This window comes from Apium graveolens, chromosome 11 (genome assembly GCF_009905375.1).
Source record: "Apium graveolens cultivar Ventura chromosome 11, ASM990537v1, whole genome shotgun sequence".
NCBI classification, from domain to species: domain Eukaryota; kingdom Viridiplantae; phylum Streptophyta; class Magnoliopsida; order Apiales; family Apiaceae; genus Apium; species Apium graveolens.
This window is the reverse complement of record NC_133657.1, coordinates 147,188,488-147,199,901: the sequence shown is the minus strand read 5'-3', so window position 1 is coordinate 147,199,901 and position 11,414 is coordinate 147,188,488. Positions and strand designations below refer to the sequence as shown.

At 37.5% G+C, this 11,414-nt stretch overlaps 1 non-coding gene across 1 annotated transcript; it reads right to left on the bottom strand.

Annotated features, from left to right (window-relative positions):
• Positions 1–10,034: 10,034 nt before the first annotated feature.
• Positions 10,035–10,141, bottom strand: LOC141699114 (small nucleolar RNA R71). Its single transcript, XR_012565600.1, has one exon. It is a non-coding gene; the product is annotated as a small nucleolar RNA R71 (small nucleolar RNA).
• Positions 10,142–11,414: the final 1,273 nt, after the last annotated feature.

Here is an 11,414-nt window from a genome sequence, read left to right as displayed (position 1 = left end):
ACATTGGACTAACATATTTCCACGTAAGCAAGAAATCATATAAGCATGTAAATGTGTCAATAAGTCAGAGAAATTTAGAGACTAAGTATGTCAAAAGTATTTTTATGAACATAATTTATGAATTAAATTTGTTCAGTTTTTCATACTTTTTGCTTCTTTTGATCTGTTATTTATTAAGTTCACATACTGAAGATATGACGTAATAAATATTCAGTTTACTTAGAATTTTGAGAAATTCCAAGTTAATATTAATGGAGAAGTCTGGGTATTTATAGAAAAAGGTAAAATACTTATCGAGAAGTCAAATAAATATTTGATATTAAACTTATCGAGAAGTAATTTTAAATATGAAAAAGGTACATTCGAGAAGTCAAGTGACTTATCGAGAACTCTGATAAATGCCCAGTTTGTCCAAAACGGACTGAAATACTTCTAATTTATTTGAATTGAATCAAATTGAAATCAGAATAAATTTTCCAAAAGTATTTGTCCAAAATAATTCATTGAATTAAATTATTTTAGTTCTGAGTTATTGATAAATCTCAAAATATCCTTGTCGAGAACTCTGTGAATTAACACTATTAGAGAACTCTACATGGTCTTATCGATAAGTCATAATAGAGCTTATCGAGAAGTCATTCGAGAAGTCTATAAATAGACTTATCGAGGACTCACTCAAGAACTCTAAAATGACTTGTCGATAAGTCATTTTGACTTATCGAGAACTCAGTTCTCTATACCTTTGAGTACTGTTTTTCTGCCTTGTGTTAATTTTACACATTTAAGATGTAAATTAACAACTAAGCAGTTTACTTAGAATTTTGAAATATTCTAAGTTAAATTTTGAGTTTTTAAAGAAAAATAAATATACAGAGATTCTGAAATATTTATGATTCATATTTCAGTTAATTTCCAATTATATTAAACTGGGTTGACTAATTAGAGATTAATCTGCTGCAAAACATTAGCTGGGTTCTTGCCTTAGGATGAAGAATTGAGCATTCCAATTTCACTCACAAGTCTAGTCAAGGTTGCTTCATCCAAAGGTTTAGTAAAAATGTCAGCTAATTGTTTCTCTGTTGGAACAAAAATGAGCTCAATGGTACCATTTGTAGCATGTTCCCTGATAAAATGGTACCTAACATCAATGTGCTTTGTTCTAGAATGATTAACTGGATTAGCTACTATAGATATGGCACTAGTATTGTCACACATAATAGGAATCTTGTGTAACACTAGACCATAGTCCATTAGCTGATTTCTAATCCAAAGCACCTGAGCACAACAACTTCCAGCAGCTATATATTCAGCCTCAGCTGTGGAAGTTGACACAGATTGTTGTTTCTTACTATACCAGGACACAAGTCTTTGACCAAGAAATTGACAGCTTCCACTAGTACTTTTCTTATCAACCCTGCATCCAGCAAAATCTGCATCTGTGTATCCAATAGCTTCGAAACCAGTTCCCTTAGGATACCATAATCCCAAGTTTGGAGTTCCCTTTAAGTATCTGAAAATCCTTTTGACAGCCATCAAATGTGATTCCTTTTGATTGGCTTGAAATCTGGCACATAGACAAGTAGCAAACATGATGTCTGGTCTACTAGCAGTCAAATACAGTAATGATCCAATCATCCCTCTATAGCTTGAAATATCCACACTCTTGCCTTTCTTGTCTTCATCCAACTTGGTTGCAGTAGACATTGGTGTAGATGCTAGTGAGGTATCCACCATACCAAATTTCTTCAATAAGTCATTCACATATTTGGTTTGGCTGATGAAAGTACCATCACTTCTTTGACTAACTTGAAGGCCAAGGAAGTAACTCAATTCTCCCATCATGCTCATTTCATACTCACTCTGCATTAGCCTAGAGAATCTTTGACAAAGCTTTTCATTTGTAGATCCAAAGATGATATCATCCACATAGATTTGAACTAGGATCATATATTCACCATGCTTCTTGTAGAAGAGAGTCTTATCAATAGTACCTCTGGTAAAACCATGTTTGAGTAGAAATTCTGACAGTGTGTCATACCAGGCTCTTGGTGCCTGTTTCAATCCATATAGAGCCTTAAGTAATTTGTAAACAAAGTTAGGAAATTCTGGATCTTCAAAGCCAGGTGGCTATTGCACATAAACTTCTTCTTCTAGTTCACCATTGAGAAAATCACTCTTGACATCCATTTGATACACCTTGAAATTTGAGTGTGCAGCAAATGCCAGAAAAATTCTTATTGCTTCTAGTCTTGCAACAGGAGCAAAAGTCTCATCATAGTCAATTCCCTCTTCTTGTGAGTAGTCATTAACAACCAACCTTGCTTTGTTTCTAGTAACAATTCCATTTTCATCCATTTTGTTCCTGTACACCCACTTAGTTCCAATTATGCTTCTGTTCTTTGGTGCAGGAACTAATTTCCAAATTTTGTTTCTCTCAAACTGATCCAGCTCCTCCTGCATGGCACATATCCAGTCAGGATCCATTAGTGCTTCTTCAGTTTTCTTGGGCTCTACTTGAGATAGAAAACATGCATGTAGGCATTCATTAGCAGTTGCACTTCTAGTTCTCACACCAGCTGAGGGATCACCAATAATAGCTTCTACTGTATGACTCTTATCCCACTTTCTGGTGTGTGTTTGTTGACTAGTGCCTTCATCATTTTCTTCAGTATTACCATGACTGTCATTTCCATTTTCTCCTTCTCCCCCTCAGTTTGTGCCATCAAATTCAGGTGTCTGAAGAGAGTTTTCATTTCCATGATTTTGTTCAGAGGTTTCTTCATTTGTCACTTGTTATGTCACAACTTCATGTTCCTCATCAGAATCACTATCAATGGTTAGATATCCAAATGCAAGGGCTTCAGCATCATTTTCATCAAGGCATTCCAAGCCTGGACACTTGACATCATCAAAAGTCACATCTGTGCTTTCCATAATTTTCTTTTGATCAATCACATAAACTTTATAGGCTGTTCTTTCCAATGAATATCCCAGAAAAATTGCTTGAAAAACTTTAGATCGAATTTTCCCATATATTCAGAGTTGTCTTTTAGAATGTAACACTTGCTTCCAAACACATGTAGATGTTTCACTGTAGGCTTCCTGTTAGACATGATTAAGTAGGGTGATTTGCCATGAGCTTTGTTGATGAGATATCTGTTTTGAGTGTAGCATGCAGTATTAACAGCCTCTTCCCAAAAACTAGTTGGCAACTGAGCATCTTGTAGCAAAGTTCTAGCAGCTTCAACCAATGTTCTATTTTTCCTCTCAACTACTCCATTCTGTTAAGGTGTTCTAGCTGCTGAAAATTCTTGAACAATGCCTTTGCTTTTGCAGAATTCACTTAATATTGAGTTTCTGAATTCTGTTCCATTATCACTTCTCAATCTTTTCACACTAACATTTCCTTCAGCTTGCTTCTCAATTTTCTTGATGTGCTCAATTATAATGTTTGGAGTTTCATCTTTAGAGTACATGAACTCAACCCAAGTGTATCTTGAAAAATCATCAACCATGACAAGGGCATATTTGTTCCTTGAAATGGACAAGACATTTACTGGCCCAAACAAGTCCATGTGAATAAGTTGCAGAGGTGCACTTATGGAATTCACAGATTTTGACTTGTGACTTGATCTTTTCATCTTTCCTTTCTAACAAGCTTCAAAAACTTCCAGCTGAGTAAATTCCAGATCAGGCATGTCTGTCACAAGCTCCTTCTTGACTAAGGTGTTGATTGCTTTGAAATTCAAGTGAGATAGCTTTTTATGCCACAGTTTGCTTTGCTCTTCTGATGCCTTGGTGTAGAAATAACACTGTCCTTCCTTATTTGTTGAGTCTAAGTCTGCAACAAACAAGCTTCCCTTTATTACTCCCTTAAGAGCAATTTCACCAGTCTTTTTGCTAATAAAAGCACAATCTTCTTTGTTGAAAACAACTTGAAAATCTCTGTCTGCAAATTGACTAACACTTAGGAGATTTACTTATAATCCAACAACTAGTGCTACATCTCCAATGACAACATTTCCAGAAACAATCTTGCCATATCCCATTGTGAATCCTTTGCTGTTGTCTCCAAAGGTCACCAAAGGGCCAGCCATCTCCTCAAATTGTGATAGCAGGGCCTTATCACCTGTCATATGCCTGGAACATCCACTATCAATGATCCATATGACCTTCTTCCCTTTTCCCTGCACACAATGAGGATTAAGTGTGTTTAGCTACCCAAGCTGTGTTGGGCACTTTCTTCTTGTTAACTGATTTTGCAGGAGTAGAATGAGAATTTTGAGATAAAATGGAATTCATAGACTGTTGAGCATTTTCCCTTTCAGATATAGAACCAACTTTTAATTCTATGAGATCAATTCTCAATTTGTAGCAACTCTTCATCACTTTCATGTTGCAGGGAATGCAGTCAAACTTGTCACAGAATGAATAGGGATCATTTGCCTTAGCTTCATTGTACTTGCAGACTCCTTCAGGTGAATTGCTAACAGTCTTTTTACAAAGATGAGTTAGGTGATTCATTGATCCACAATTCTCACACCTCTTTCTAGGAGCATCTGCAACATAAGAAAAATTATTGCTTTTGTTTATCCCAATCTTTCCATTTCTATTCTTCTTTTTCTTTTTGACCCGTTTAGCTTTAATCTCCTTCACAGGCTCCTTAGTTTCTTGATTGGCTTTTGGTGTTTCAACAGAGATGAAAGACTGAGTTGTCTCATCATTTTTCTTTTCCTTGTCCTCATCAGCTATCTCCTGTTTGATGATCAACTCTTCTTCACTGAAGTTCACTTCACATGCCTTAAACAAAGGTGATTCAACTTTCTTCAAAATAATTGGAACATCTTCAGTTTCAGTTGATTTCCCTTTGTCACTGACAGACTTCCTCTTGTTGTTCAAATCCTCATAATCAAGACCAATGGCAATGTTTGCACATGGCTTGTTCTTTTCATGATATTGGCCAATCAAATCAGAAGCATTTCTGAAGGATTTCAGCTTCACTTCATTCTTCTCCAGCTTTTCTCTCAATATTGCTTCAATTTCACTTACACACTTTAATTTGTTCTTTAAATATGCATTTTCTTGCTTAGCAGTATCAAGCTCAACCAACAACAATTCAGTCTCTTGTTTTTCACTCTCAAGTTTTTCATTGATCTTTTTCAATCTGCTAACTTCCTCATTTACAGCAACCATGCTTGTATGAATGTGGAACATTTTTGTGCTCATCTTTTCAAAAGTTTCCTTATATTGACTCACATTTAAATCAATTGTGGTAAGAGTTGGTACCTGTGATTTAGATGATGAAGAATCTCCTTGCTCCAAGGCCATGAATGCATAGTTTCCAACTTCTTCATCTTCATCATTATCTGAATTATCCCAGATCTTGCCCTCAGCAATATAAGCTTTCCCTTGTTGCTTCTTTAGAAGAGCATCATACTTTGCTTCCAATTCAAGATAGGCTTTGTCTTTCTTTGCCTTCTTGGGTTTCCTACATTCTGTAGCAAAATGGCCTAACTCATCACAGTTAAAACACCTTATTTTTTATCTATCAACAGATCCAGTTTTGTAGCCAGTTTTGCTATCAGGAGTGTACTTCCCTTTTCCTTTCCAGCTGCTGTCTTTGTTGAAGGACTGTCCTTTGCTCTTGAAAAATCTTGGTTTCTTTACTCTAATATTAGAGAATTTTCTATCCAAGTAAGCTATTGATTTGTCTAGCTCATCAAGCTCATCAAGAGTGTAGAATTCATCTTCTTCATCCAATTCCAGTATGACTTGCTCTTCAGAGTCATTGACTCTTTTCTCACTTGTAGAAATTGCTGGAGTTGGGGATCTTTGCTCATCATTAGAAGTCTGGCCATCATTCACAATCAGTGCACTTGAGCCATCCATTACATATCCTTGACCAACCCTTAATGACTTCTTTTGAATCATTTCAAGTTCATAAGTTTTCAGAACCCCATAGAGCACTTCCAGTGTGATTCTACTCAGATCCCTTCCTTCTCTAATTGCAGAGATTTTCTGTTCCAAGTGATCAGGGAGAGTAAGCAACTCTAACTACAGGAGTGAAGGGCCCATTCTTGAGGATACCAATGTAAAGATGATTGGCCATTCTTATAAACAGCAACATTTTCTTTTTCCATAAAGTGTAATTGGCCTTATCAAATGGAGGAATCTTGATACTACTAATTTTCTGTGTATTCATTTTTCCAAGATCTAATCTGTTTACTTTCAGATTTTGCTCTGATACTACTTGTTAGGTATGAATACAACACAGAGGGGGGGGGGTGAATGTGTTTTGGCTTAAATGTTTGATTTTCGATCGACTTAGGCTTTAGCAGTTGGTAGTTGTTAATGATTTAGTAGAATGGATATTAAACATAAATAGCTGTGCAAATATGTAAAACAAAGATCTTCAAAACTCACTTAATTTTATATTAAAAATCAAGCAGTGTTTTGCTACAAAATCTCTAAGTTCTTGTTTTAGAACTTAACTTCTTTCTTGAGAGAGAACACACAATTTTTCTATTCTGATTGTTCTACTTAACTAGAGGACCAGTGTTAACTTTATAACTCAGTTAACTGCTGGTTTACACGGTGGATAATAAACATGCTATTAGCTTTTCTAAACTGTCACTTGTCATTTATATTTATAGATAGAAAATCTTCTATTTCTGGATTAGCATATCTTTAGCATCCCGTGATTACTTTAATCTCCTCTGTTAGTTAATCTTTGCCATTGATCTTGCACATCTCTCAAGCTGCTTTTTGTAGACTTGTCAATCCAGCTGTGTGAATTGTTTGTTGATTTGCAACCTTGGATATTGAACTGTTCTACAATTCTGTACTTAGAGAAATTTCTTCACTTCGAGATCTCCAATTAAGCTGTAGAGAACTCAACATCTCGATAGGCATGTTGGCTTGTCGATATCTCTGAAACTTCATTGTTAACTTGACTTATCGACAACTCTAAGTTCTCTAGTGAATTTTGGTTCATCGATAACTCAGATTTCTCTAATGGACTTTGGCTTATCGATAACTCAGAGTTCTCTAATGAATGTACACTTGTCGATATCTCTGAGTTCTCGAATGGGTATCTGACTTATCGATATCTCCAATAGCAATTCCTGAGTTCTCTACACCCGGTGGATGTTGCTTATCCGTCGGGTAGACATTGCTCATCCGTCGAGTAGATATTGCTCATCCGTCGGGTAGACATTGCTCATCCGTCGAGTAGATATTGCTCATCCATCGGGTAGATGTTATTCATCCGTCGGTACTCTCTGGAGTTTAAATGTCTTCTCGATAAGTCATTCTGGAGTTCTCGAATGATTTCTCTATAACACTAATTATGTGACTTGTAGAGATCTTGACTTAGAATGTTTTACACCAAACAGATTTATTTAACTCCAAGCTTCTTCATAATTCTTCTGAGGCATGATCTTCTTGATCTTCTTCCAGATAGAATACTTAGGCTTGACACTGTTTAGAGAAAAATGCTCCAGTCTGCTCCATTTACATTTTACAGACATTAAGTGTTACAAGTATGAATTACATATTAAGGTTACAATACAACTAATCTTAGGGTTGTCAGTATGACTTAGTCTTGTTATAATACAGGCATGTCTTGCAGAACAATCTCCCCCAATTTGTGAGAAGATTGCTTATCACAAATTCATGCCTGTTAACAAGACTAACCCCAAGTTAAAGAATGAAAATAAAATAATACAAAAGCTGATACAACACTTGTACAATGAATATTTGACAGTTTACAATAATTAAGTAAAGAATGAGCTGTCTGATTCTTTCTCAATTATGTTCTTAATTTGCATAAGTATTTCCAATTCTTCTAGGATGGGGGTGTCAGTTAGAGCCTCTATTAGTTTCAGCAAATCTGGCTTAGGATATTGATAAGTGGCATTTTATACCACTTAGAACGTCTTAAAATGGCTTAAATTGGTGTCTTGAAATCAAGTATTTTGTGTATTTGATGCGTTTTTCTAGTGTTTATGCATTTCAGGGTATTAGTTGCATTTCGGGGGAGGAATCATCAAGAATAAGCCTTGGCATGTGTTCACCATTGCGAGAGGAAAGGAATGGGCAGATTACGGCGAAGAAACGGAGCAAACCTGGATTTTTTCCAGTAGAGGCCTGCGCGCCCGCGCAGCAATGCTGAGCGGCCGCGCAGCAACCTGCGCGCCCGCGCAGCTATGCTGAGCGGCCGCGCAGGGTCGGGGAAAAAGATAAATTATTTTAGACTTCTACTTCTGTTTGGCTTCCAACTTCTATGTAATCTGAGTTTTATGGGACTATTACATAAGTAGATTTGAGATGTTTTCACAGAGAGTATTAAGGAGATTATGTTTTAGATTGTGTTTTACGCAAGAAGCGAAGGAGATAAGGAAGAAGACCGATTTAGCACACCGCAACGAAGAGGGAGCATATTTTCTTGTGATTCTTATTTCGTTGTAACATTGGATGCTAGTTTTCTTGCTTTGATTTATTTACTCTTGTGACGTACTCTGTTTTAATATAATTAGTTTAGTTATTATTTTCTTGTTTGTGTTTATCATGATTTCATATGAACCCATGATGGCGATAAGTTCTATTATGGGCTAATCGTGATCATGGGGTTGCAACGGATTTATTATGGAATTCTTTAGTTAATTGTTTAATACTTTAGTGTGTGATGATTGCTTGATATCTAGTATTGGTTATGCGTATTCGTCTTATGTGCGTCGCGAACATATAAGATAGGGTGTTAATCTCTTGTGAAGCGACGGTGGATCTTGAGATTTAGAACTTGCCATGCTAGCATAGGTTCATGTACGTTGAGCATGATTAGTGGGTAACTCTAACAGTTTTATTTGCCCTATGTAATCAAAAGGAATAACTTGAGCTTAAATCGTTGTGTTGTCAATTTCTGTAGACATATAGGAACTCAACATAATTGATGACTATTCAACTTCTATCTTAATTGTGGATGCTTGGTAGAATGGTATTAGTACAATGAAAGTTGGCTTTTATCAGTTTCGTGTTATTCGATTAATATCATCACTGTCACATGCTAAAGGTAATAACAATGGCTATAGAAGGAAGTAATAATGAAGTTGTGATCTCATGAGTGTTTTATTATTGATAAATTGAAGTGTTAGTTAAGTGGTTAATTAAGTAGTTAATTATAGTTAATATTTAATCAACAATTTTAAGTGTTGTTATCTTAACATTGAGAAGTAATCATACATTGGTGAGTGAGTTTAATTAGACAATAATTTAGTCTGAGTCTCTGAGGGAACGAACTAGAAAGTATTCTATATTACTTGCGAACGCGTATACTTGCGTGAATATTAGTGCGTGTTTTCGCCCTAACAAGTTTTTGGCGCCGCTGCCGGGGACTCGGCGTATTTGTTTAGTTTATGTACTTACCATCATTGGTCATTAGGACTCAGTGATTAGGACGTAGTAGTTACTTACTCTTTTCGGTTGTGTTTCAGGTACTTTAGCAAGCGTTTATGCAAACTCGTTCTCGTGCTCGCAAGAGGACTTTAGATACAGCTGAGGAGACAGGCGAAGTTCTTGATATTCCGGAGAAGTTAGATTTTGAGGATTCGGATTCAGGAACTGAGCAGAAAGAACCAGTAAACATGGGAGATCGTATTGTTCAAGCTGATCCAGCTCTTATGGATTTTTCTCGGCCTAAAATTGATGACATTCAGTCAAGCATCCTTCATCCGGCTATTCAAGCTAACACCTTTGAAATCAAGCCGGGCACTATTCAGATGGTGCAGAATTCTGTTTCTTTTGGAGGAGCGGCAACTGAAGACCCCAACATGCACATAAGGAATTTTGTCGAGATCTGCAGCACTTTTAAGTATAATGGTGTGACTGATAAGGCTATCAAGTTGAGGCTTTTCCCATTCTCACTGAGGGATAAGGCTAAAGACTGGTTACATTCTGAACCAGCTGGGTCCATCACTACGTGGCAAGATCTTGCGCAAAAGTTTCTGGTGAAGTTTTATCTGATGGCAAAGACTGCTGCTATGAGGAGTGCTCTTACTCAGTTTGCGCAGCAACCTACAGAATCTATGTACGAGGCTTGGGAACGCTACAAGGAAATGTTGAGAAAATGTCCATATCATGGAATGCCGGATTGGATGGTGATCACTGGTTTCTATAATGGTTTGGGGGCCCAATCTCGGCCCATGCTCGATGCAGCAGCTGGAGGAGCCTTATGGGCTAAAAGCTATACTGAGGCGTATAATCTTATCGAGACGATGGCTGCAAATGAGCATCAAAACCCAACTCAGAGGATGATGTCAGGCAAGGTAGCAGGTATTCTGGAAGTTGATACAGCCACCGCTATTGCAGCCCAGCTCCAAGCGCTATCAATGAAGGTTGATTCTCTGGCTACGTATGGAGTTAATCAAATAGCTATGGTTTGTGAGCTTTGTGCAGGTTCTCATGCTACGGATCAGTGTTCTCTTGTCAACGAATCTGTTCAGTATGTGAATAATTATCAGTGACAACAGCAGCCTGTGCCAGCGACCTATCATCCTAACAACAGAAATCATCCAAATTTCAGCTGGGGGAATAATCAGAATGCTATTCAGCCGCCATATCAGCAAGGAGTGAGTAAACAGTTTAACCCACCTGGATTCCAGCAACCACAGCAGTATGCTACAAGGCAATCATATCCTCAACAGGGAAGTGCAGCTGCACCTACTAGTGCTGATTTTGAGGAACTTAAGCTGTTGTGCAAGAGTCAGGCGGTTTCTATCAAGACCTTGGAAAATCAAATCGGTCAATTAGCCAATGCAGTGCTCAATCGTCAACCTGGCACTCTTCCCAGTGACACGGAAGTACCAGGCAGGAAGGAAGCTAAAGAGCAAGTCAAGGCTATTACCTTAAGGTCTGGAAAAGTGGCTGATGCTGAAAAGGCAAAGGAAGTCGAAGCTGAAGTTAGAGATGAAGAATCTAAGCAAAAGGAGAAAGCGGCGGAACCAAGGAAGACTACTGTTGAACACACTCTGCCTGAGGCTAATACAGGGGAGAAACAGCTCTATCCTCCACCACCTTTTCCTAAGAGATTGCAGCAACAAAAGCTGGATAGACAGTTCGGGAAGTTTCTGGAGGTGTTCAAGAAACTTCACATCAATATACCTTTCGCTGAGGCTCTGGAACAAATGCCTAGTTATGCGAAGTTTATGAAGACTATTCTTTCAAGGAAGGTGAAACTGGATGACCTTGAAACCGTTGCTCTCACGGAAGAATGCAGCGCTGTTCTGCAGCAAAAGTTACCACCAAAACTGAAAGATCCAGGAAGCTTCACCATTCCTTGCACCATTGGCAATCTAACTTTTGACAAGTGCCTTTGTGATTTGGGAGCAAGCATTAATCTGATGCCGTTGTCGATCTTT